Source organism: Camelus ferus, chromosome 32, assembly GCF_009834535.1.
Source record: "Camelus ferus isolate YT-003-E chromosome 32, BCGSAC_Cfer_1.0, whole genome shotgun sequence".
Classification (NCBI taxonomy): Eukaryota; Metazoa; Chordata; class Mammalia; order Artiodactyla; family Camelidae; genus Camelus; species Camelus ferus.
Window position 1 is genome coordinate 15,633,987 of NC_045727.1, and position 27,860 is coordinate 15,661,846.

At 48.7% G+C, this 27,860-nt stretch overlaps 1 protein-coding gene across 6 annotated transcripts in view; it reads right to left on the reverse strand.

The window, feature by feature from the left end:
- LOC116660893 overlaps nt 1–27,860 on the reverse strand; it is a 377,599-nt gene that overhangs the window by 43,147 nt on the left and 306,592 nt on the right. Inside the window, exon 1 of one of the 6 annotated variants that reach the window (XR_004316535.1) lies at nt 16,481–16,759. The exons of the other annotated variants lie outside the window; for them this stretch is intronic. The gene's annotated coding sequence lies outside the window, so the exon portion shown is untranslated. Of the gene's footprint in view, nt 1–16,480; nt 16,760–27,860 lie in introns of those variants that run through there. 6 annotated transcript variants of the gene reach the window in all.

The window sequence follows — 27,860 nt, forward strand, 5'->3', positions numbered from 1 at the left end:
TGCCATTTTACAGATGAAGCAATCAAGGCTCATGGTGGTTGAGTGACTCTCCTGGGGTCATCTAGTGATGGTCACCCAGTGGGTGGCTGCAGAGTCCTCTGTTAGTCATCCTGCCCTTGACCTCATTCACTCGAGAAACCTGTCTTCCTCTTGCATTGCTCATTCAAAGCTTGTTAAGGGTTTCCTGACCAGCTCTGGGCACCAACCCTCTAATTTACAGTGGAGGCTGACCCTAGTGGGTCCAAAGATGAGATGTTCTGCCACTTACTGGCCTCTTCATCTGGGTTTGGATCCTTCTGTGACCCCCAACCCTCCCTCAACTAGTAGGTAGTCATGGTTTACTGGTCACATTTGTCATTTCAAGGTGATGGGAGAAGGGCTGTCCCACTGCATGACCAAGACTATCTTGGGAGCCCATGGTACGAAGATGTCAACATTCTAAGGTCATTTATCCCATCTTTCTAAGATTCCACTGTTTCTCAGCTCTAGAGGCCTGGATTCAACTTCTAAGACTCTGGCCAGTACTGTAAGTGAGAACTTCCTGCAACAATGGAAATATTCTACACCATTGCTGTTCAGCGTGAAAGCCACTAGCTTCATGTGGCTACTGAGCATTAACATGTGGCTAATGTAAAGGAGGAACTGAATTTTCATTTTATTTAATTTTAATTAACTTGAATCTAAATAGTCACATGTGGTTGGTGGCTACTACACTGGGAACCAGAACTTGAAAGCCTCTTATTCCAATTTTCTGTGGTGTTTTGGTTCCTACTTACCCACAGAAAGCACAGATGAAAAAGTTCTCAACAGCACCTTGACCCCAGTTTGGGTCACTTAACCTGGAATTCAGTAAAAGAAACACAAGTCTTATGTATATTATTCAGATAAAAGATGGTACACTCCAGTAGCAAGGAACCCCAGCTCTCAGTGGCTTGAAACAGCCAAGGTCTGTCTTGCTCATGCTCTGTTCATCTCAAATTGGCAAGATGCCCTGCTCATCATAGCCATTTGGGTACCCAGGCTAACGGGAAGCCACCTTTTCAAAAGTTGCTGGTCACAGCACCATGGGGGAAAGTGAGCTGTGAAAGGTCTTGGGTTGATTCTTGCATCTGCCCAGAATTGACACACGTGGATTCTTTCCCCCAATTCATTGGTCAGAATTATTCACACGTCCCCACCCCAGTGCAGGGTGCAGAAAATGCAATCGTACGTATTCTGGAAGGGAGGGAAAACAAACACCGGGTCATCTGTACTAATGATTACGTAGCGTGCAAGGTCAAAAGCTGGGATAGAAGTGGGAGGAAAGTACCGATTCTGGAGAGAAAAACAGCCTGGGATGCTTGAAAGAGCACTGGACTTGGAGCCCAGAGACAGAGACCCAGTTCAGGAGTAGGGGCTGCCACTTACTTGCTCTGTGAGCCTCCATATGCAGGTTTTCTCCCTGGACCTCTACGGTTTACACTTTAAAATAATAACTGAATATATATTATATATATACATATATAATAATAATCCAATATATAATATCTGTGATACACACACAGTCATAGGAGTTATTGTAACTTTATAGTTACTATCCTGTTCTATGCCTAATTGAAAAAGAATCCTGGATCTCTGGGTTAGTATTAGTTTTGGACTTCTATTGGCCATACATATTCATTTCTTCTTCTATATAGAGAACACTTATGCTTTATAGGCTAAGGGATTATTTTCCCAAATAAAAAAGTGAATTTCCCACCTTAGTTGCATGTAGGGCGGCCACGTGACAACTAATGTCTAATAACTTGTAAGTGAAAGTTGTTGGATGCATCCTCCAGAAAAGCTGCCTTTGTAAAGGAGACAATCTGAGCCATCACTTACCTCTTCATCATCAGACTCTCCCTTTATTCTACTCTGGATGGAGGATGTGATGGCTGGAGCTCCAGCTGTCATTTTGAGAGCATTAGGATGCAGGACACAATTTAGAGATGGTAGCATGACAGCTAGAAAGAGCCTGGATCTCTGATGGCATCACAGATCTGCCATTCCTCTGACTTGTTTTTTGTAAGGGAAAAGTAATTCCCTACCATGATAACGTCATTTATGTTTGGATTTTCGATTATGTTTGATCAATCCCTGATGATAAAACATTGCAAAAATTAACTGCTTTGTTTATGACTAAGAAGTGGTTCTCTTCCAGGGGTGATAAGGAGACTATGGGCAATGGAACCGCATAGACCTGAGTTCCCATTCTGCTATTCAGCAGCTGTGTGACCTCAAGCAGGAGACTCAGCCTCTCTGACTTCGAGTTTCCTCATTCGTAAAATGGGGAAGATAACAAAGCACCCTTCCCCCACACGCAAAGGGTGTTTATACAGATTCAGCGAGATGACATCCACCGAGTTCTTACTGTCTGGCACATAGTAGGTGTTCAAAACACAGCGACAACAACAACAGCTCACACTGTTGTGTACCGACCCTGCTGTGTGCTGCTCTGAGGGCTTTACATCAACTCGCTTAATCCGTTTAATCCTCACTAAGCCCTGGGATGGGGGAGTTTTCATGATTCCCATTTTATAGATGAGGAACCTGAAACAATAAAGTATGAGTTTGAATAACATGTTGAATAAATGAATTAGTACTCCGGGGGTCCCTGAGAATCAGTCATTTTTCACGCTGCCTCCATGGCCTTTTTCACATCTGACTGGCACCTTGTCACCAATGTATCACTGACTTAATATTTTTCTTTAACTTAATTTTAGATAGAATTATTTTTTAAAATATGTTCTCACGCTAATCAATAAAATATGCGTGGGACCACTGCAGATACACACACACAAACGCACACACGCATGCACGCACGCACACACACAGATATATCTTCACAAAAACATACGGTGCTACCTACTCGGCTAAACAGACATCTGTTATATGCTTATATGCTATACTTTGGCCCAACAATTCCAGTCCTGCATAGATAAACTATAGGGGAAAAAAATGGTTGTAACCACCCAAAGATACAAGATAGAATTTTACAGCAGCTTGGACAACTCAAATGCCCATCAGTAGTGCAATGGAGACATAAATTAAGATATATTCATTCAATGGAATACTACTCAGCAGTAAAAAGTACAGACCACTGATTGATGAAATAACATGATGAAGACATAACATTCGGGGAAAGTTTGATACCAAGGAGTATATACTGTATAAGTCTATTCATATGAGGTTCCAAAGTGGGATAGAAGTGAAAGAGGTTAGGACGGTGGTTACATCAGGGCAGGTATTAACAGGGAGGGACACGAGGGTGCTGCCTGGGGGTCTGGAAATGGGTTACATTGTGACCCGGGAGATGGGGATGCACATGCAAAACTTCATAGACTTCTTCACTTCACACTGATGCACTCTACTATAATTAAGTTACACCTCGATAAAAAGGTCTATTAAAGTTTATTTAAAAGGATTGAGTGAGTCACAGGGCCACAGGGAGTCCTCCCACACACTGGGAAGCAGTGTTCCCCACAAAGAACAGGATGCTCTTGGTAAATGCCAACTGAACAGGAGATGGAGTGGTCCCCAGGACCTACACCTTGTAGGGGCACAAGCTGCTCTGTGCCCCATCCCTGGTCATCCCCAGGTTCCACGGGGAGGGCTGGGCACCCCAGCTGCTGAACCCTATGTGCCTAAGGCTCTGCCAGTTACAGCCAAGCCCCTGAATTATAGGCCACCAGCTTCGTTGCTGCCTTCCCCTTCAGGCTGGCTCCTGTTTGATTGCCTCTTTCTCCCTCTTTGGCTCCATAATCCCACAGCTCCCTTCTGATGAGGGTAATTGTTCTGGCCGCATGTTAAAACTTAAGGAGATCCTGGTACTTGAGGGGACTTCTCTCCTTTCCTGAGCCCAGTGGGTGGGAGAGCAAAGGGAAGGAAAGGAAGATGATGGGAAGGTGTGATCCTCAGGCACCTGGGCCACTTTTAGGGAGCATCTGTACCAGAGGGTGGAGGATGCTGTGGAGAAGGGACAGTGTTGGGAGTAAAGTCACATACATCATTCACCTCTAAAGTCTCAGTGTGTGTGTCGGGGTTGGGGGAGAAAGAGAGAGAGAGAGACTGAAATAGGAGACAGTGACAGAGAGAGGCAGAGAGAGAAGATGCAAGGAGAGACAGCACAGACATTTTCTCTAATGCAAGACCTCGTTCCTACAGCTTTTCAAGGACTCACCAAAATCTTTGAGACCACTCACCCCACCTCACAAATTCAGAATATTAAAAGACAACTGCAGAATTAAAATCAAGAGAAGTTTAACCAACCGTCTGTAAAATACAGCATCACATCAACCAGGCAACTTTCACTCAACCCAGCTCTTCACCGTCTCTAAAGTGTACGGAAGTGCAGCCTGTAGGTGGGATATTTCATATTTGAAAAGTTGCTACGGGAGTAGTGCTTAAAAGTTCTCAACAAAAGTAAAATAAAGATTCTGTAACTCTGTGTGGTGATGGGTATAAACTAGACTTATAACAGTGATCATTCTGCGATACATGGAAATACAGTGTATACCTGAAACTAACACAGTGTTGCATGTCCATTACACCTGAATTAGAAACTTCAGCAAGTTCAGAACTAGTGTTCTTAACGTCTATGCTTGATGACCCTGTGGCCTCCTTCTGCACGGAGGACACAGGGATGAGCAAGAGGAGATGACAAGGTGGTTCCAGGGGGTGTTTACACCTGGGGCAGAAGGGAGCTGCTCTCCAGACAAGCCAAGAAGCCCTTCCTCCCCTTGTTTTCTCTCTGCCATCAGCCTATTTCTAGCGGGTGTTAGTTTCCTGTGGCTGCTGTAACAAATAGCTACCAGCTTGGAGGCTTAAAACAACAGAAATGTATTCTTTTATGCTACTGGAGGCCAGACATCTGACATTAGCATCCCTGAGCCCAAATCAAGGTGTTGGCAGGTCCTCGTTGCCTCCAGAGGCAGGAGGGGAGAATCTCTTCCTTGCCTTTTCCAGATTCTTATTGGTGGCTGCTGGTGTTCCTTGGCTTGTGGCTACGTCACTCCACTCTCTGCTTCCATGGTCACATGACCTTCTCTGTGTGAGAAGTTTTCCTCTGCCTCTCTCATGAAGGCACATGTGATGGCCCACTGAGATAAGCCAGGATTATCCCCCCACCTCAAGATCCTTCACCTAATCACATCAGCAAAGACCTTTTGACTTGCAAGGTAACATTTATAGGTTGCAGAGATTAGACTTGATATCTCTGGAGGACGTGTTTCAGCCTATACTCAACCCAAGGGCTTTTATCCGGGATCACTGGCGTGAGTTGTTGCATTCCCAACCTATTCTCAACCTGCCTACCTTCTCCTGACCACAGACTCTGGACCTTGGTGGGCCTGTAATTCTCCTGTGTCAACTTGTCCCCACCTTCCGTCTCAGCATCAGTTTTGTGAGGCTGAGCGAGAGCTGGGGACAGAGCCAAGGAGGAGGCTGACCACTGTGGCATCCCCTACCAGTGCCCCCAGGGCTACACACAGCCTGGTCACCTCTAAATCTAAGCTTGGACTGAATGCCAGACATCAGGCCCGGAGAGGAGCTGAGGCTGTCCAGAGACACACAGCAAACCACTCTTTCCTTCATTCAACAGACCTCGACTGGATCCCTTCCAGGTGTCAACCTCTATGCTGACTGCTGGGGACAGAGAGGTGACAAAATCTCCCAACCTACCCACTAAACCTCTAATCTAGTAAGGAGGACGAGAGAACAAATTAAATTGGTCATTCAATTCTGCACATGCACAGCAAATGTAAAAATATTGTAGAGAGGATGTGCGAGTGGCAGGGGAGTAATTTACCCTGCAGGGACTTGAAATGGTTGGCTTCTGAGGGCTCCAAGGGGGAGGGGGCATTCGGCCTGGGTAGGTGTTAGCATGGGGGGAGCAGGGATGCTCCAGGCTGCAGGAATGACATGTGTAGAGGAGGCCTAGTGTCTGAAAGGGGGAGGCAGGTTGGGGGAGTTCCTACAGCTTGGAGCTCTGTGTTTAACATGCCGCGCTTCACTGCTTCCTTCTCAATGAATTAGTATTATTATACCCATTTCCTAGATGTTCTCACTGAGGCCCCAGCCCTGGAGAAATTTGCCTGAGATCACATAGCTACAAAGTTCCCACTGGGGTTCATACTCTCATTTTTCTGATCCATAACTCATGATATTTTAGAGCAAGCTTTCACTCCATACCTTTTGACATTCTGCCTTCCTCCCTTAAGACTCCACCCTTTCCCACACCCAGGAGTGTTGGGAAGAGTCATTGCTCCAGTTCCAGTGGCAACTCTGATTGCATGCTAAGTGGCTGCCTGGGAGACTTAGATGGCTGCACTGGGTTGTGTGTTCTAGGATCGTTTAGCAATGTCTGCCCTGGGCAGTGGGTAGAGAAGCAGTGGAACGTACTGTGGACTTGCTAAATCGAGACTAGTGGCTTCATGAAAGAATTGTATTTTTCCTTGGGCTTTCAGGGATCAAATCTTTCATCCCCAAGTGAACTTCATTATGCAGGAAGGAAGCCAAGTGGTTTTTATGAGGAAGAGTGACTTGTTTACCAGTTGGAAATCCTACAAGGACAAACTTGCCTCCACTGGGTCCTGATTTTGGAAAGTTGCTCAGCACCATCTAGCCTTACGCCCCTTCTCAAGTTCTACTTCCTCCTCTGACCTCTTTCTGACTCTTCTTATACAAAGCATTTCCCCCATTCCATTTACTTGAGTTTCACAGCAATCAGAACTGCAGAAAGCAACGATCCTACCCAAAGGTAACCAGCTCTTTTCTAAGGGGAAGCAGAGGCACGAATCAAACAAATAAATATTCTCACCCCTATTCCCTGCCCCCCCCCCCCAACCGCCATTTTTGCTCTTCTTCCAAGGGAGAAGGGAGGGGGAGTTCTTTAAGGAAACTAGCCTCGCCATCAACACATTTCAGATCCTCACCCGTCTGGCTCGACATCGCAAGTGGCAAACCAACCGGCACACACCACCAAAAAAAAGAAAAGAAAAGAAAGAAAGAAAGAAATTCTAACGAGACATTAATAGATAAATAAAAATAGCTTCCACAAGAAACGATGAGGAGTCACGCAACAAAATGATTTCTCTCTGTGCGCGTAAACTCATGAATAATCAAATCGCACAGTCCCCAAACGAGAAGCCAAGCCCTGGTCTTGTCAACCTCATCCCAGTTTCCTCCTGGAAGGTCACCTCAAACCTTTTCAGGCCTGGGTGTCTCTGTCCCTCACTTCTCCTCCTCCCATCCCCCCAGCATCCCCACCTCCTCTTCAGAGAGGAGAAATTAATTCCCAGTGCTATGGAAACGTGCAGAAAATCTGAATGGAAGGCTAGGGCACCACTCATGAATCATCAAGCAGAAAGGGGAGCTCGATAAAATATTGGGGGGGGGTGTCCCCAGGCCATGGCCTTTGTGAGCTGAACCAGAGCCTTTGCTTCAAGCTTCTTTGGTGTCACATTTTAACCTACCAGCTGCCTTGAGAAGCAAGATGATCTTCCCTGCCTTTTTTCTTTTCCCTTTAAAAATTTTTTTATTTTTTTTTTATTTTTTTATTTTCCCTCATGTGTTAAGGGAGGAAACAGTGACAGGGACAAGTGACAGCTCGCTAATTATTCCCTTACTGCCACTGCTGTTCTGGCTTTGGACGCATTGCTCATTTCTCCCCGTCTTCGCACTGAATAATGCATAGGTCCCTATCTGTATTCAAGCGGCACCTCCGGGGACCGCCAGCCTAACTAGCTGATAACTGATTCAGTTTGTAAGCAGGGCCTCTGGGAGTTGCAAGGAAAAGTAGCCAAGAACAAATTTAACACTTCTTTCTCATTGCTTCAGAACATCAAGGAGAGGCAGGTTGGGAAGCAGGTGGGGATGCGTGCTGGGCCCTTGAAAGGTACTTGACCTCAAGTCAGGGGAAGAGAACCTTGGCTCCAGCTGTGAGGAGACGATGTAATGATGAAGGTGATGAGGATGTGATGAAAGTAGCTCAGGTTAGTTGAAGGCTTACTATGTGTCTACCATTGCGCTGAACACTTTGCATGCATTCTCTCTTGTAATCATCACAAGAATCCCTTGCCTGCAGTGCGTTAGCAGATATATCAGTTAGCTCTGACCGTGATAATGCTGCATAACAAATGGCCACCTGCATTTCAGTACCTGTCAATAACACACATTTATTATTTCCTTATTCAGAGGTCTGCAGGTAGGTCAGCCTCATGCTGATCTCAGCTGTGCTCAGCTGAGCTTGGCTTCGCAGACTGTGGGTCTGGCTCAGATCTGCTCTAAGTGTCTCATTCTGGGGCCCAGGCTGAAGTAGGTGGTGGTGTGACTGGGTCAGGACCTCTCTTTCCCCTGCCCCAAGCAAATACAACTTCTGCAAAAGTACTTCTATCCTTTGGTCTGCAGACTGGGCTCTCCATTAAATGATGCCAGAAATCCACAACTCAAATGACAATGATCATTGAAATGGCAAATCCTGACCCAGTGTCTACAGTACCAAGTCCTAGTCTAAGTGCTTTGCATATATCAACTCATTTTCTCCCCCTAATAACCCAATAAGGTAGATGCTATTATTATTCCTGTTTTACAAATGAAGAAACAAGCACAGAGAGGTTAGGCAATTTGCCTGAGGCCACACAGCTGGTAAAGGGTAAAGCTAGGCTTTGAATCCAGCCTGGCTGCAGAGAGCAAGCTCTGATCCATTGCAGGTGAAAATGGGTAGTCATGGAGAGCTTAAATTTGGATGCTATATTTGAAATGGCAGAGTGCAGTTGGCTTTGAGAGATATAATCAGGCAGGGTCAAGTTGGTACCTGAGCCAGGACCAACCAGTTTTCTGAGGGTCTGGACACACTTGAGAGGAGGGCAGGGCTACCTGTCTCTCTCTCTGTCTCTCTCAGTCAACTGAGTTGTCAGGACACACACTCTGGTCCCTGCCAATGCATGGCACATTCAGGAACTTGCTGGTGGAACTCTGACCTTCCTCCCACAGGCCAGGTGGACCCGAGCTTCTCCAAGAACCACAGGCATCAGGACGACATCTTGCTTTCCAACATCAAATACTCTGCTTGCCTTGCTTGGACTGGTGACCACTATAATCCTTTATTCCCTCTTCCACCGTTTCCCCCTCCCCTGGCTAGATCTGGCGGTGGTAGGTGACAGCGACAGGGTTGGCTCGTTTAATAAACGGTGATGAGACTGGGTACACATCCACCTGTTTTGAGGTCAAATAATCTCTAATTTGGTCCACTTTTAGAATTAGGAATTTAATCCTTAACTGAATGAAAAGAGAACCGGTCTGGATGTCATGAGCCCCTCTTGTTTGTATTGTTTGCACAGCTTTGTGCTCTTAGAGCCTTACAGAGTGCTCAGCACTTTGTAGGAGCTCAGTGACTCTTGAGTGAATGAATGAATTAGTGAATAAATCAATGAATGAATGCTCATCTGTTCCACGAATGCTCTACAGATGAGAAGCAAAGGCTTAGAGAATTGAACCTATTTAACAAGGACCATGCCTTTGGTTCAGTATCGACCCATCGAGCACCACTATGTGTCACTGTGAAGAGATGGTGGGAATCCAGTATCTCCGTCATCATGACCCAATGAATAGCCAACCAAATATCAAGTGAGGAGGACAAAGGCAGGATAACGGGGAGGGAGAGCTATGCTGGTTAAAAGAAATGCCCTCACCTCCATCAGGTGCCTATCGGTGCCTTACACATCTGATCTCAAGAGCCCCACCGTCCTGTGAGGTAGCTTGATTGCTTCATCATTACACCCATTTTACAGATGAGGAACAGGGGCTTGAGAAGACAGGTGTCTTACCCATATTCGAGGCCAGAGGTTAGCACCTAGGTCTGCCTGCCATGTCTGAGTGGGGTGGGATGGGGGTTCCCCACAGCATTCCCTGAAGCTAATGAGTCAAGGATGCTGGGCACTTGGTGAGGGAAGGGTGCTCGGGGTCCCCACAGCTGTCACCTGCATGGGTGTGCGTCTGCATGCAGCCACCCAGCTCTGTCTGCTGGGGTGACACCGGGTTCGCTGTCAGGAGCTGCATGTCAAGGCAGCAGCGGAGGAGGTAGGCAGGCTGTTGGCAGGTGGCTTAAAATAGCATCGTGTCCTCACGGCTGCAGGAGCTCTGTTCTTCTGGCCGAGAACACTCAGGGAGAAGATTTCTCCGCCTGGCAGCCACCCCCAGAGAAACTGTGTACAAATGCAAGGTGCCCCCTTGCTCCCCAGGCCTCTGGGATGAAAACCAAATTCCAGACTCCAGAACTTTCATGAGCTGCCCCTCGCCTCCAGCTCTGTTTTCCCCACACTCCTTTCTCTGCACCCTAAACTTGCACTGCATTTAAGATGCTCCTTGTACCTGGCTGCCTGAAAGGCCCTCCCTGAAATCTTTGCCATCCGGAAAACGTATGGAGTACAGCAAGTGCTCAATATATGTCAATGGGGATCACTTGTGAGATGTTGAAATCTAATCCTTCAAGCTCAGCTCACTTGCCAGTACTTCCGGGAGCCTTCTAGATTCTCCCAGGAGCAGAAGTCCCTCCTTCCTCCAAGGCATAAAGCCCATGCTTGAATCGGGGTTGGAAAAAATCCTGTTTATGGCTCTCTCCAAACTTGCTGACTGGGTAGGCTGCCACACCTAGCAAGCAGAGCATTGCTCAACCAGCAGTGGCAGGTAATTGGCACACAGGGTAGAACCCTCCTAGCCATGCACATGGCAGACATTGCTAATCAATCATAGCATCCTTTCTTTCTGAGCCCTGGAGCGTTGAGGCAGCCATGAGCAATTGACTGGAGCTGGCACCAAGATGATGCCTTAATGGCTTCTCACTTCCAAGTGCCATTAACTACAGCTTTAGATAAACGGCCTCCAGGAGCCTGTCTTCATGGCTGCCACAGCCATCAGACTGGGAGGCTCTTGAGGGCATGACAATGACATTTATTTCAGTATCTCCTCCTCTTGGCACAGAGCCTGGCAAACACCAGCCATTGAAGAAATGTCTGTCAAGAGTGGGAATCTGAGAATGGTGGCGAACCCGTCAGGCTGTGCTGACATATACAGAAACGCCTCACGGAGGCTACTCCAAGCCCTCAGAGCACTCCTGGACCCTGCTTCCCATTCTCTCCCCCTTGGTCTCCAGGGAGCAGAGTCTGGAACCCAGGAAACCCACACCACAGCCTCACTGAGATCAGTTCCAGACCGAAAAACGGTTTCCCATGACTCACTGCCCAGGGATACAAGGTCAAAGATCAAAGACCCTCAGATCAAGAATAGAACAGTAAGATGGAGGGAAAGCCATCTCACCAAGTCCTAGCACCTCCCCGAGCCTCAGTGCTCTTATTTTAAAAGAGGGATAATAGGAGTATCAACTGCCGGAAACTGCTGTGAGATAACGAATGGAAAGAACTCATTGGTGTCTGATAAATAGGAGTTATGATTATGATGATGATTATGATAATGGTGTCACGCTGCTCACGGAGACCATCCCCAGAGAGAGAAAACTGCCTTCAGACAACCCTGAGCTCCAGCCTCCCTCTGGTTCCCATCCTCCTGGGACCTCTCACCCCTGGGAGAGGTGCCAGGAAGAAGTCTGAGGAGGCAGCCCTCTCCCGATAAGAGGAGGGTTGTGAGTCTCCTGGCAGAGGGGTGGAAGGGAGCCCTTTCTCTAGAGATAGTATGTCCTGACATTATCACTCATGGTCCAGTTGTGTAGCTGGGAAAACTAAGACCCACGAAACAGTGGAACTAGCCTAGTCTTATGGAGTAACAATTCCCTGCATCTGAACTCAGGGTGTGTTGATTCCAGTGCCCGTGGCGCCTGCACAGAACCATTCTACTTTGTTGGAAAGATATCTAGATTGATCACTCATTCACTCACACATCTACTCTCTTCCATCTTATTGAGCATGGAGGAGTTTTCAGTCTAGTTAGGAGAATGTAATGTGATCTGACATGCTGTTAGATCATTTCAGTAACATAGGAAGAGTGTCTGAGCTGAGTATGGGGAAAACCTCATAGGAGGGTTATATTGGTTGGGTTTTGCAGTGTGAATAGGAGTTCATTAGGTGGGTAAATGGAGGAAGGATATTTCGGGCACGGGAGATGGTAGGAACAAAGGTAGGGATCCATGAAAAAGTATGATGTTTTTGAGACTATTTAGGAGAACTGAGTGTTCCCTTTTAGGGAATATGTCGGTGTAGCTGCAGCAGACAAGCCAGGAGATAAAGCCACAGCCTGAAGGTCCTTTCATGACATTTGGGTCATAAGAGGTCAAAGGGAAATGTGGAATGGGGCAGAAATCAGCACAGACCTTTCTGCATGAACCATGCTGCTCTCCCTGAGAGATCATTTCTAACTTCTGCTCCAGAAATCTAAGAGACTCAGAAGCACAGAACCCCATCGTTAAGACCTCTTCAATTCGTGGACCCAATGATTTAGAGAACAGTTATCATTCATCTATTTGCTCAGTCATTTGGTTAACAAAATTGAAAAGCCCCCAGCAAATAATGTATCAGTCAGTTATTGCTATGAAACAAATCATCCCAAGTCAGTGAGTTATATCAACATTAACTTATTGATTGGCTATTTGCCTGGGGCTTTTCTTGGCTGGGACTTGCTCTTGCATCTGCTGTTCACCAGGGTTTCTTCTCTAGGTGGGGCGTCTCTAGGGGTAGAGTCCTGTACCATGTGTTCCTTATCTTCCTTTTGGGACCAGCAGGCTAGCCAATTAGCAGTGGGTTGGGGAGTGGGGGGATGTGAGGGAGTGGCAGGGGGAATGTAGATGACCCTCTTGAGAAATTTGGCTCTGAGGACCCAGAATCCAGGAATTAGAGCCACTGCGACCACTCAGGGGTTCCTGGGGTGAGCCAGGTCTCGAGCCAGTGGGCTTCCCAGCCCTGGTTGGGGTGGGGACAATCAGGAATACCCAGACATGGTCATATCTGGATGGTAGAAGTCCTCATTTGGATTAGTGGGTACGTGTTGTCCGGGTGATGCCTGAGGCTGGGTCCACCTTATCCAATGGTCAAGACCCCACCCCAGGTCCACTTTGCTCCATGACCCAACCCCCAGGACATCCCTCCAAGGGCCACATAACCAGCTATGAGAGCAAGAGAGCTCCCCGTCTTTCCTCAGTGGCAACCCTCTTGGGGAGGAGAAAGCAGATAGCAGCACCGTGCTATTTACAAGCTTCCAAATGGGTTATTGAATCATAAACTGAAATCACAGGCTGTAACCAAATCAGCAAGGACCAGATTCAATAAAGTGAAAAGGGAGGGGGAATAAAAATCCCACCTAGAAGCTTGTTAAAGCCTTCTCTGCCTCTCCTGGCCCTGCTTTCTGAACGTCTCATTGTTTCTGCTGAATAAACCCAGACTGGGCTGGTTTGATGCCGGAGCTATTAATTCCATATGTGGTTTATGAGTGGAGGAAAAGGCCGTCATTAAGTGTCGCTGGAACTTGAAAAGAGCCCAACGGGCACTTCTTCTCTGCTTTGCTGGAGCGGCTGATGCCTCTGCTGAGTTGTGAGTGTCTCCAGTTCCAACAAATGAAAACTCTGAGTGTTTTTTTGGAGGGGGGGCATGCTCCCAACCATTTTGTGGAGACCATGACCACGTATGGGGGGGCTCTGCTCCTAAAGAGGTCCTGGGGTCATCTGCTGACCTTCTGCTGGGGCTATATATATATATATATATATATACACACACACATACACACACACACACACACACACACACATATGCACACACAGGACTATACAGTTTATAAAGCACCTTCGTGTGTTTTATCTGAATTATGATACAATCTCAGAATGCACAACACCTGGCCCAAAGGAGTCGCCCCAGAACATCAGCTCTCGTGGATGTCAGTATCACTGTTCCCTATTAATTGCACGTCTGTTATGCACTAGATGCTAAGTGTATGTTACCTGTAATTCTTCAATCAAATTCTACAAAACTGGAATTATTGGGTCCATATTACAGATGAACACTTAAGACTCAGACTTGCACAAAGGCATCTTCTGGGCAGACTTCAGACTAAAGCTCAAGCAGTGCTCCAAAGCCATGTTCTCTGCATCCTCGATAACTCTGAGAGGGAGGCAGAGAACTGCTTCTTTTTCCTCTGCCTGTTTATTAGGTGAGTAAACTGAGTCTCAGAGAGGTCAGCCAGCTGCAGAGCACAGCAAAGTGGGTCTCAGGGAGACATCATTTCCTTTTTCTGAGTGAGCTGCAGACTCTTTTTTTAAAAAGAATTTTATCTTATTGAAGTAGAGTTGATTTATGATGTTGTGTTAGTTTCAGGTGTGCAGTCAAGTGATTCAGTTATACATAAACATGTATATATTCCTTTTTAGATTCTTTTCCATTAAATGCACAGACTGTTTTTTATTACTTAAGGGGTCACATGGGTGCTGAAAGTTTCCTTTGACTTGAGCTAGCGAGTTGTCTCACTTCACAGATGGGAAAACCGAGGCTTGGAGGTGTTAGTTCCTTAACCAAGGTCACTCAGCTATGAGGAGGTCAGAGCTAGGATCTGAATGTACAGCTGTCTGTCTCCAGAGCTGGTACTTCCCCCATAGGTGTTCCACCTCTGGAAAAGCAATTGTCACAGCTCAGATGCTCAGATGCAGAGCCCGGCCTCCCTGGACGTGCCTGCCAAAACCAGCCCCGCTTTGATGGAGGCCGAGTATATCCTTTTCCAGCTTGAAACTGGATCCCCTGCTCTACAATCACCTACCTGCATGCTTCCTTGACTTTAAAGTTCGATCAGACACCGTGAGGCACAACAGTTAAGAATGCAGGATCTGGCTTTAAATTCCATCTCTATCGGCTTCAGTCTGAACCTTTGGTCACGTTAGAGCCTTTTGAAAGCCTCAACTTTCTCGTCTTTAAAACAGAGATGATACTAACAGCAGCTTTCTTACAGGGTTGTTGTGAAGTCAACAAGTGCAGCTGATATTTAATGAGTTCCAGGCCCTCTTTCGAGTCCTCTTTCACACGTGTTAGTCCTCATCCCAGATGTAGCCCCATTTTAGAAACGAGGAAGGCAAGACAGTCCGGTGACCTGCCCAAGGTCACATGGAGCTGGAGTCTGTACCCAGGCAGGCTTGCTCCAGAGCCCTGCTGTGACCCGTGACCCTAAGCTGCCTCTTGGTTAAATGAAGCGATGTGATAGTCAGACGTGGGAAAAGCTAATGACCATCACATCTTTCTTGTATTCCAGAGGATGTTAATGTTCTGCTGTGCAAAAGGAGGCTCCCAGTTAACAATAGTGATAAAAGCCATCTCCTGCATGGCTGGTCGTGGGACTCCACACAGTGGGCTTGGAGGAAGGTTTGCCTGAGAACTGAGGTCCACCGCCGTAGCGTGTCCATCTGAAGCAGGCCCCATAGGCTCACCCTGCTTCTTGCACTCACTCTCCATTCACACCAACACTGCTTCAATTCATGAATATGCCCAATGTACTTTCATGCCCCTGGGCCTTTGCACATGCCATTCCTGATGCCTGATTTTCCTTCCTTCCTTTGGACTACTAGCAAACACATACTTAGAGATTCAGCTCAACACCACCCTCCCCATCACCTTCTTGAAGCCTCTCAAGGCCGCCCCCAAAGCAGAATGAATTCTCCTGCAGCTGGATGAATGTCCTTTGGATCCTTACCCACCCTGGGTTATCTTGGCAGGTCTGTGTGTGTCTCTCTCTCATCAAGAACTCCTTGAGGCCAGGGAATGGGATATATTCATTTCTAGGGGATTAAAAAATGCTGATTGAATGATGAACAAATGAGCCCTGGCTGGACTGTAGCTGACGTCTCATCATCAGTCATATGAGACCTGAATTCTGGTCCCGGCTTGGCCACGGCCTCACTGTGCTCTCTTGGGAAAGGTATGCTGCTTTTATGTACCTCAGTTTCCCCATCTGTAAGTTGACGGCTGCAGACAAGCTGGCCTCCAAGAGCTTTCTGTGATTTCATCATCTTCACCACCCCCTCTCCACTCCGTTCCTCCTCTCCCAGGGTCCCCATCACAGCAGTCTGGCTTCCCTGCACCCTTCTCTCCCTTACCCCCGACGTCCCACCACCCAGCAGGTCCTGGAAGTTTTCCTCCTGAAATCTCTTGACTCTGTCACCTTCTCCGCCCGTCTCCCCGCTGCCTTGATGCCAGCCGCCATCACCTGTCATCTCTCGCCTGGACGCCTGCAGTAGCCTTTAACACTTCTCTGTCTCCCAGCTCCCTCTGACCGCTGCACGCTCCGCCAAAAGTCCAATCTTTTCAAAACACACACTCAGTCACGTCTCAGCCCTGATGAGCCCCTCCCAGGCCTCCTCCTGCCTCCAGGCTGTGGACCAGAGACCTTCAGAAGGGGGTGGCTGGCCCTCTCCACCACGCATGCCCCTCCTGCGACTCTCCGTGGCTCTGGCCACATTGACCCTCTTCCCGTGATCTGCACTCACCTTGCTTGGTCCACCATGCCCGACTTTGCACGTGGCGTTTCCTCTTCTGGGAAGTTCTCTGTCCCCTCCCCGTGATCAGATTTCAGCCTGACTATCAGGAGCCTTAATCTGAAGAAGCTCAGAGAAGACTTGCAGGACCTCCCCAGACCAGACCAACCATTCCTATCACATCAGCTGTCCAAGCTCCCTGTCCTCACTTTCATAGCCCTTATCCTGCTTTCTAGTTTAATTTTACTTGGGAGATTTTGCTACACATCTGTCTCCGTGTCTGGACTGTGAGCCAGATACAGGCAGGACAGCCTCCCTGGACATCCCCCAATCTTATTACATCTGCAGCATCCAGCCCTGTGCCCAGCAAGAGCTCACAAGTCTTTGCAAAATGAATGAATGTGTTCCCCAGCTCAGGGAAATGGGCTGAAGGAGGAGTCACCTCGTCAACCCTGCTCAGACCTCAGTTTCACCATCTCTGAAGTAGGCTCACGATCTCCCTGCCCTTGGCACCCATCACCACTCTGTGACCACCTAGAGCAGTGTGAGATGCCCTGAGGTCTGGAAGGAACGAGAGCCGAGGGCTGGGGTTGGGAGGGACCCCAGGCATTATCAGGATGACTGGGCCACCACGGGTTTTGTGACCATCTGCTTGGCTTGCTGAGAGCTGAGTGGCGGAGCCAGGACTTCGAGTACTGGAAGGGTTGAAAAAATATGCGTTCAGTCTGCAGACTGGCGAGCGGAGAGAGCCAGGTCACCGTGTCCTGGTCGCTGTGCTCCTGGTCCTTGGGAGTCAGGGTCTGGAGGACATGTCAAGGGGGGCTTCTCCAAGACTTCCAGAAGAAACTGCAGGTCTGTGCTTCATTCCCCAGTGAGCACCACGGATACCTCAGCCTTGGGCTTTTCCAGTGTGGTCCAGCAAAACAGATTTTCAGACGTCCCAGTGATAGTTCTTTTTTCTAATCAGCTACATGTAAATAGACAGCATCGTTGTTTATCTGTAGCTGGTGTCATTCATTCAGAATTATCTCCCGGATGCCTGTCGGGTGCACGTGCTGGGCTGGCCCTGGGGGACACTGCAGTGACTGAGGCGGGCAAGGCCACTGCCTTTTCTGGGTCCAGAAGCAAAGCCCGAGTTTTCCGGGTGCAGAGAGTGGGAGAAAGGAAGCAGAGGGCACTGTGGGAGCAGCCTTGTTTGGGTGGCTGCTTGTGGGGGTGGGTGGGGAGTCACAGATCTCTCTGTCTTAAAGAAGTGGTTCACGGTAAAGCATACGTAGTGTAAAATTTACCACTTTAACTATTTTTTAGTGGACAGTTCAGTGGCATTAAACACATTCACTTGGTTGCGCAGCCATCACCACCATCCATCTCCAGAACTTTTTCATCACCCCAGACTGAAACTCTGTACCCAATACATTACACCTCTTTATGATCCCCTCCTCTTTGCCCCTAGCAGCCTCCACTCTACTTTCTGTCTCTGAATTTGACTACTCTGGGCACCACACATAAGTGGACGCATACAGCACTGGTTCTTCTGTGTCTCGCTTATCTCACTTTAGCATCATGTCTTTAAGGTTCATCGTGTTGTAGTGTGTATCTTAATTTCCTTCCTTTCTGAAGCTGAGTAATAGTTCATTATATGGATAGACCATAATTTGTTTAGCCATTTATCCATTGATGGGCATGTGGATTGCTTTTACTTTTTGGTTATTGTGAACTGTGTCACTGTGCCATTAGAAGGAAATAGTAACATTTATGGCAATAAGGCCCTGAGGTGTTATAGAGAAGGCTTTAGGATCAGACCTGGTTTCAAATCCTGCTGCTGCCATTGGCCAGCTGTGTGACCTCAGGCTAGTTACTTGACTTCTCTGAGCCTCAACTGCCTCATCTCTAAGAAGAGGGAAAGAACACCCATCTCCTTATGTCAGTGGCACCAAGGGTGGTGACGGGCACAGAGCAGGTGCTCTGTATGTACTAAGAATTACTCCTTGCCTGCTCTTCCCCACGACTGTTGTTCACTGCCCAAGGGCACCTGGTCCAAGTGCTTCACTTGTCAGTTTGGGTCCAGGGGACAGTTTCTGCCTGGAGAGGGCTCCTGTGTCCCACGCACACAAAGGTGTATATATGCTCCTACAGCCCCCAGTCTCCATCAACACAGGCACCCAGACTTATGCCTGCTTGACAGGTGAGGGCTGGAAAGCACAGAGAGGCTAATTAACTAGCCCAAGGCCACACAGTAGCACTGGGACCCCTTCCGATATGAGAACCTGGCTCCGGACGGGGAGAACAGAGCAGGGTGTGCAGCCATTAGCCTGTGAGCAGAGGACCCCTAGGCTGTCTGTAGCCTCCCTCCCCTTCCCATTTCCTATTAAAAAGCGGAAACTGAAATGAAAAATTAAAACTTCCATCTGGTTCCCGGTTAGGCCTCACCTCAGGGAGGTGGCCTCAGAGTGGCTGCTGATACAGGGCTCTGTGTTGTTGACTGTGCCCCGTCCTGGCTCCCCCCCGCCCAGCCCCCGCCCCAACGACTGGTTCTTTCCATCCTGGGATCATTTTCCAGACAGCCCAGAGCCCAGCCCGCCAGACTATTTAGTCTGGGTTTGGTGACCCCCGTCTGACTGCAGGCAGGACGTGCTCAGGTTTCTGGCCTCCTCGGTACAATCAGGGCGGCCCCCCTCCTGCCCCCCGCCCTGACTTCTTACACAAACACCTTCAGGCCGGGGACTTCCTGGCACGCTTGCGTCAGACCCAGCCACCGGCTTCCAGAAGGGAGCTCCGATGCCCAACAACGCGGCCCTCTGTCCGGAGCTCTGCGGGCCCAGCGCATCATTCATTCTCAAACCCATAAACTTGGTTGGATGGCACTTCCGGTCGTGGCTCTCTCTCTCCAACAACCTCAGACCCTGCCCCCTGGATATACAAATTCCTTCAAAGGAAATAAAATGGTGTGAATTCAAACTATTTTTCCATCCATTAATGGGCGCTAGGTGAGCTATCTGTTCTTGCTCCGTGTCTCAGGTGGGGAAACTGAGGCCCAGAGAGCAAGAGAAGGGAAAAGCCAAGCTCATGAGTGGGAAAGGGCAAAACCAGGAACTGAAGTCAGATCTTTGGGCTCCCCACGACTCCTCAGCTTTGATGCAGCTCAGTTTTGGTCTGTGCTCCCTCCCCAACCACCACCTCCTCTCCGTTCTGCGTCTGCACCACCTTTTACCATCCCTTTTTGAGCATCTTCTGACACCTCCCGAGACACTAAAAAACTGGGTATCCTGGAAACAGAACTACCTTATTTTTGTCATCTTACTTGGGCACCATAAAGTAGGGGCAGGCGATGTCGGTGGCCCCTCCCTCCTAGGGGGTTTTGATGAGATAAGTTCCTTAAAAAACATGGGCTTGGCACCTTGCAGAAGGGTTGACAGTAACCAGTTCTAATGATGCCCGTTTGTTCAGCACTCACCATGTGCCTGGTACTGTGGAAAGTTCTTTATGGGCAATTCTCTCAGGACGTTGAGGTAAGTACTATGTCTACTCCTCCATTTTACAGATAGAGACACTGAGGCCCAGAGCAGGCAGATGACTTGGAGAAGGTCACAGAGCTGGCAGGCAGAGGAGCCTGAATTCCGGCCCGGAAGCTGTGCTCATTCCCACGAGAGCATCCTGTTTCTGCGTCACAAATCCTGGGTGGGAATGAGAGGCTGAAGTTCAGATGTCTTTGACATCTTTCAGTATGTCTTTCTTCACCATGAACATGTTGGATTTTAATTTTTTTATTTTAAAAAATTAGTAAGTTGGTTTTTATTTTATCAAAAAGGTTTTTCTTCTTTTTTTTTTTGACGGCAGTACTGGGGATTGAACATAAGATCTCACGCATGCTGAGCAGACACTCTACCACTGATCTATACCCACACACCTTGATCTTTATAAAACAAAAACAAAACACTATAACCCACAATAACAATAGCAAGAAATGCAGTCCGTCTTGGTACCTAAACATATTCAGTGTTATCTAGAGCCTCCGTCAACTCCCCCCTTCACACACACACCGGGGCTAACTGCTGTGGACCATTTGGTGTCTATTCCTGCAGATCGCACCCCCTCCCCCAAATGCTAATATATATGCAGACATATAATTTTATAGGGATTTCTAAGCCATACATATTTGTAAGATGTGATTTTTAAAAATCAATAGGAAATGTATTGCTTTTGCTATTGGGGAGAAAATGAAGATATTAAAAATTAAATCAGATTTCAAAACAGGACTGAGTTGGGCATTTCCAAGTTGCCAAGGCAAAGTTCTATTCCAGAAAGTTCCGCACCAGCGAAGCTGGATTCCCCACAGAGATACTCAGATCCCAATAGCTGGCCCTTGTACTCGGCTGGGGTTGGGAGGGAGGGGTGCCTCCAATTCCCACCAGCTCACCCAGCCACCCCCTCCCCACTGCCCCTGGTCGATGAGCATTGTGTTTAGTTTGTGGACTCAGCAAAACATGCCCGCCCCGCTCGCTCCCTGCTCGGATTGGAAGGTGATTGCTTACTAGCCAATTAATTCTGCTTTAATTGCTCCGGCTCTAAAACCCAGGCCTGAACAGCTAATCTGGCCGGGGGTGGTTCGCCTGGCAGATGCTGCTCTACCAGCTCTAGGGAGATGCTCAAAGAGTCTGAGAAAAAGCAGCGATTCTCCGTGGGGCCCTCCTGGTGGGCTGGAGGGGAGGGGCTTCTGGCCAGTGTGGGTGTGGCCAAGAAAACAGACCCAAGAAGGGTCACCAGCACGAGGAGCCAAAGGGAGCAATGGAAAGGGGGGTGGTAGGGTCGAGTCACTGTGCACCGCTGCACCTCGGCCGTTTATCATTATCTGACATGATCTTTGTTCTTTCTTCCAGTGGTCTGCATTCGCCGTTCAAATGTCAGCTGTGCCGGTGTTCACCCAGTGCCTGGCGTAGAGTAGGTACTCAATAAACAGTGGATGATGTAATGAACATGCTCTGCCCCTTCCAAATCATTTCCTGTCTGTAACTGCTAGGGAAGTCTTGGGAGAAGCGCGAGAGATGAATGGGGAAACTGAGGTCTGGAGAACGGGCTTGGTTTGTTCAAGCCAGTGCCCGACTCAAGCTGCCTTTCAGCTCTGCTCGTATAAATGGCCCTTTTCCAAATCGTCCTGGCTCATCTTTGCGGGAGTGATGCGACCTGTCTTCGGCTATACCGAACAGGAGGGGGTGGGGAGCATCTGCGCTACTTTCTTTTGAAAGCGGCGTCTGTAGCAAACCCCTCCTCGCCCTGGAAACCGGCTCATTACGCACCAAGAACGGAATTCTCCCTTCCTCTGTCTGCCTGGGGGTGGGGGTGGAGGACGGCGGCTATGAACCTGCTCTCCAGGGTAAGAGCAGGGCAGGCCCTGGAGAGGAAAATGATATGTATCTAATCTCTGACCTTCAAACGAAGGCAGGGATTCATCAAGGATTTCAGATGGAGGGGCGGGGCGGACGCCCAAGTGGGGCCTCGCCTAATTCTGTTCTCACTTCAAGCCACTCCTGGCTGCTAAGGATGCCCTCTAGGGTGGCGGGCTGAGGAGAAAAGAGGGTCTGGGATGGAACAAGGAGGAAGTGAGGCGGCAGCCGAAGGGACCAGCAAAACAAGGTGGGAACAAAGGGGCAGGAAGCGGAGAAAGAAAAAAAGACAATAGAGGATGCTAGCCCACTCGGGGTGGTGGAGGGGAGCGCAGGAGGAAACATGTAAAGGAAAAACAAAGAGGAAGAAATAAAGGGTAAGAAGAAACTCAATACAGCTTGAAACAAAGCCATGGAGAAAACAAAGGGAAAGAAAAAATGCAGGTGGAGGAAGAAGCAGCAGGATAAACAAGGAGGAGAAGCCTGCGGGGGCCTCCAGAATGTCATGTGCCCATCTTGGCGGGCATCTGGGCCAACAGTGTGGCCTCAACATCGCTCTGGTCGCTCACCTCGGCCCTGGTACCCACCAGCTCCCACGAGCCTCTGGGGCACGCAGCTGGGCCGCCTCTTGCCTCCCCAGCCCAGCCGGCTCTGATTGGCCAGTCTCCGAGGGCAGGGAGGCAGGCCACGCCCACCCATCTTTGCTCCACCGAGGCAGAAGCCCCAGAGACCCACGGGCTTCCTGAAGTGTTCTGAGCCACCCCAAGTCCTCCCTCCCTCTCCTTCCCCACCACCTAGAAAGCTGTCCAAGTGGAACAGCCTGCAGCTATTACAATAAACACCTCAGCCGCAACCTATCTCTCATTTGCATATTAGCAGCCTTAATTCTGATGAAATATGCAAATATATGCAAAATGAAATTCATCTCATAATGACACAAGGCGATTAAACAATTTTTATGCTTAAATATTCTGTTTAATGAAATCAAACAGACCTGCGCGTGTGACAAATTCTCCACAGCATGGAGAAATTAGTGGGGATATAAAAAATGAATACCAAGCCACTAGCCCCCCCCCCAAGCCCCAGCCCCAGCACGGCCCAGATCTGCTTCACCTTTTTGGTGAGAAGAAAGGGGGAAAAGTGTGTTTTTGATAACCAAATGAACTGAAAATTATATTACTGAAAACTGCTAAAGTAAGTTAGAAGCAATATGCCTTTGTTTCTGGCTTTTGAGAGGAACCCCCAAGCTCCAGCCCACACCTCCATATTATGGCCATAATGTATTTATCCTCCAAGCTGATGGAAGAAAGGGAGGCACACGTGGACGGTGTGAGGCCAGTTCAGTCTTCATCACAGTGCCCAGGAAATGGAGTGAGGCGTCCTTTGCCCACCCCTCCCAGCAGTAGGCTGGCCAGTAGTGTCTCTGAGCCAGACTTTCTTGTTTTGCTCACCTGGGCCGAACGTGTTCTTGCTTTGGCCACTGGGAGATGTTTTGAGGGCATCTGCATTCTTAGCCCTGCTCATTAAAATCTGTTCTGATATTTACTTGGAGGAGGAGAAGATGAAGAGTCAAGAAGGAGAAAGAGGAGGGGGAGGAAGAGGAAAGGAGATAGACAGAAGAGAAAAGAAAAGGGTGAAGAGAAAGAAGAATAATGTCGGGGGGTAGAATGAAGAAGGTATATAGAATAAAGGGGTGAACAGAGAAAAGGGCGAGAGGTAGCGATAAAGAATAAATAATGGCTAATAGTTTTGAACCATAGGTGTGTTTTTTCTTATATGTGATCTCACTGAATTCTCCTATCAACTCTCTGAGTTTGGTATGATTATCATAACCATGTTGTATCAGTGATGAGGAAGCCAAGGTTCAGAGAAGTTAAGTAAGTTGTTCAAAGTCACACAGCAGAGATGAGGGAGGGAGGAATCAGGATTTGAGTGCAGACACGTTGAGCTGGTGGAGCATTCTTCAAGGGAGCTGGGGATGGGAAGATGGTCTACGAACTCCCCTTACAAATTCTGGGAGATTTGGGCAAGTCTCCGGGGTGTTAATTTGCATTTGGACCCTGAGGGCTCCTGGAAAAAAGCCATTTGGAGACTGAATGGAAGGCCTGGCACTGTGCTGAGCACTCAATAGCAGAGCTTTCTCTGATCTCCTCATCTAAAGGGTCCAGCACCCAGCTCCCTCTATTACAGTGTCATTTGATCATTGACTTGTTTGTTGCCATATCCCAAATAGAATGTGCTTTCCAGGAGGACAGGGGCCCTATCTGGTTCACTGTCCAGCGTGCACTCAGCAATTGCTCATCCTTCTTGTGTCTTGACTTCCCTTCCAGAGGCAAAGTTGCCTTGAAAGTGTCTGGGAACATTCCCCCAGGACCCCCCCGGATCCCCCACTGACGGCCGTGATTTACCAGGCACTGCTTATGTGCCAGCCACTAATCTAAGTGCTAGTTCACATTATTATCTCATTTAATCCTCACAACAATCCTGTGAGGTAGGAACGATTATTATCCCCTTTGGCAAAAGAGGAAACAGAGACTCGGAAACATCAGGTTACTTGTCTGAGGGTGCCCAGCTTGGCCAGGCCAAGATCGAAACCCAGGCAGTCAGGCTCCAGCTGCCTTACTAATAACAACAACAGCAATAATAATAACTGCTGTGCTTTGGTGCAAGCCTGGCACTGCACGGAGCCCTCTCCTGGCAGCCCTGCAAGGCAGAGTATATTTACTTCCATGTTATTAGTGGGGAGATGGAGGCTCAGAGGAGGTCACTGATCTGTCCAGATTCATACTCTCTCCCTCCTACATGGCAGATCTGAACTGAGACAGTTCTGGCCACCTAACAGCCAACTGCAGGGAGCAGATCAAGTGGTCACAGTGAACCCCAGAGTCACCATCAGATGTAGTTAAAACCCAGCTGTCCTTAGGTCTGCAGAGGGAAGGACATTGCCCTGTAGAGTGCGGAGATGAGGGCTCCCACTGGAGGAGGGAAAATGTTCTGCAAATGGTGGGGGCCATTCCATGCGGAGCTGGAGCATCCAGAGCTGGGACCCAGACTGAGTTCCAACGGTGACTCTGCAACTAACCAGCAGTGGGACTAACCAGAGGGCAAGGGTGTGGGTCTTGCTCTCACTATTCTCAAGTTAAATAAAACAGAGACCCCAGATTTGGGTCACCCTGAGGCTCCTCCCAGCTGGGACAATTCTGTGGTTTCCAAAGAGCATTCAGAGTTCACCCTGGGCCCCTTGGTCTCAGACAGATGTGGACAAGCTGGAATGGGGCTGTGCACTCGGCCGCCATGATTAAAGGGGAGGGGGAGACTGGCAGCGGGGAAGATTAAAGGTGCTGACACCTCCCTGCTTGGCCAGGCTGCAGTTAAAGGGTGGCTGACAAATGTCTGCGAGAGGAGGACAGGAGACGTGACTCTGGCTGGGGGGTTGGGCAGCCACTACAGGCAGGATGGGCTATCAAGGCAGCCAGGGACTGCAAGGAGGTGCCTACTGTGAGGCCAGCCTGTGCGACATGTGTGCGGTAGCTTGGGTAGTGAGGCAATGATCATACTCATCCCTCAGCAGCCGTCACCATCACCATCATCTCTTGCTGGACCACTGGCCTCCTAACAGTGTCCCTAGGTCCAGTGTTGCCCCTTTAGTGTATACGTAACACATCAGTCAAAGCACTCTTTTCAGAACACGTCAAATCACATAATTGCTATGCTCAAAATTCTCTGATCGCTCCCATTCCACTCCGAGAAAAAGCCAAAGCCCTTAGGATGCACACAAGACCCAGCCCGATCTGCCCTATCAACTCCCTGACCCCATCCTCTGCTTCTCTGCCCCTCCTCATCCCCCAGGATGCACCCCAGGGCCTTTGCACTGATTGGACCTCTTCTGGGACCGCTCTTACCCCAGATAATCCCCTGCCTCATGCCCTTGCTGCCTTTGACTCTCTACTCAATGTTACCTTTTCGCTGAGGCCATCCCTGGTCACCCCACCAAGATTTCAACCCCTCAGCACTCCCTCTCCCCTCTGCCTGACTTATGGTCTCTCAAAGCCCTTACCTTCATTTAACTTATTCTATAGTTTATTCCATCATATCTGTGCCTATCTCTCCCATTTGATCCTAAGCTCTGTGAAATCTGTTTTCTTCCAGGCTGTATCACAATTGCCTAGAAAGGTAATAGCATTTAATGGGCCCTCAAAAAACACTCACTGACTGTTGACTGTATGTTGCCTACCACTTAGAGCGCCTGCTCCCTTCCAGGTCCTGTGCTGAATGGTTTTGATCTAGTATTTCCTTTAACCCTCACAACAGACCAACGAAGGTCCAAGAAGGTCCACTCAATTAATGATCCTTGGGTATCATTCACTGGTCCTCACAGGGGTTCTGGGACCTGAGACTGATACTTTCTGTTGTATGGCAAGGGAAACTGTGGAGACACAGAGAAACTGCTCCTCAAAGGTGACACAGTGAGCAAGGAATCTGGGACTTGAGCTGTTGTCTTTGATGCCCAATCCAGGCTCACTCTCCACTTTGCCTCCTTCCCTGTCTAACCTGTATTATGCAGACATGCCCAGAGCATCCTCTCCTGTACCCTAGAGGCCCACAGCTCCCCTGAGAGTCACAGGAGTGGAAGCAGAGGCCAGAGGGCCTCACCTGGGCGAAAGCCTATGAATGAGGCTACAGGCTGGGATTTAGAGTTGGTGGGGGCACTGAATCAACATCTAGGCCTTTCCACCTCTACCTCTGCTGCTGGGCCGTGTACCTCCTGGCTGTGGTTCTGTGGCTTTGATGGTTGGGATCTCTGCCTTGATGTCACATGAGCACAGTGGCCAAGGGCACCACCTCCCAAAATGCCCCTGCAGGTCCAAGATCCAATGAGCCCTTGGATCACAAGATTGGGTACCCCAGGGGCCATCTGGGGCCCAGTGGCACTGTAGCCACATCTCACAGCCACATCCCAAGCCTTTCCTTGGAGTCATGATTAAAGAGGCATCTGTGCCATTGTCCCTCCACATCCATCCCTGCATCCAGGTTGTGCACACAGGGACCACCTCTGTCTTGTTCACCCCAGAAATCAACATTTAGGGGATGTTTGATTCATACCTACTGAAGGAATATCAAGGACTCTCTCTAATAATAAACAGACTTCCTGAGAGCATCTTATTTTCCAGGTTCTGTGCTAAAGCACTCAAATGTACTGACTCAAGGCACTTCTCACAATGATCCTGGGACTGATCACAATGAGGTCAGTTCCACAATGTCTCCATTTTGCTGTTGAAGACACCGAAGCACAGAGTGGTTAAGTAACATGTCCAAGACCACACAGCCAGGGAATGCGGGGTATGGGTCGGAACCCAAGCATTCAGAATTCACAGTCCTTGCTCTTAACCACCTCCTCCCAATACCACTAGACCTCCCCACAGCATCTTTATTTAGAGTCTGGGACCCCAGCACAGTGTGTCCCCAAAATACAATCCTCACAGCAGAGCTTGAAGCCAGGTCATAGTCTCCAGCAGCAGCAGCAGGACCAGTGAAAGGAGTCTGGTTTCCCCAGGCCTCCACACAGTCATATTCTCCTCCATAAAGGCCATTTGAGAAATGAACATCTAAATGCAATGTCAGTTTTATACCTATGTAAGACGTTGTACATAAAGAAATTCACAAATCTGGGAAATAGCCCTCATCCTTACTTTTGCCTTGTGAAATGTGGTCTCGGTAGGCATACCTCCTTTCCTCTGAGGCTATTATCAGCCTCTCACTGCAAGTGGGCAGTCCCTGGACCCAGGGAGCTAGCGGCGTGTGGGATGTGCTCACACTTGGTGGATGACACTTTGTGTGTCCTTCCCAGTGTGACATGATTCATCTGCTCACCATCTTCAGCCTCCTAACTACACTTGTAAACTCATTCAACAAACCTTGGCGCTTCTATTGCAAGACAGTGTCTGCGTGCTGATCAGAGGATCACTCTCCATCTCAGAGACACACAAAGGAAGGCAAGGAGGAGTGAATGG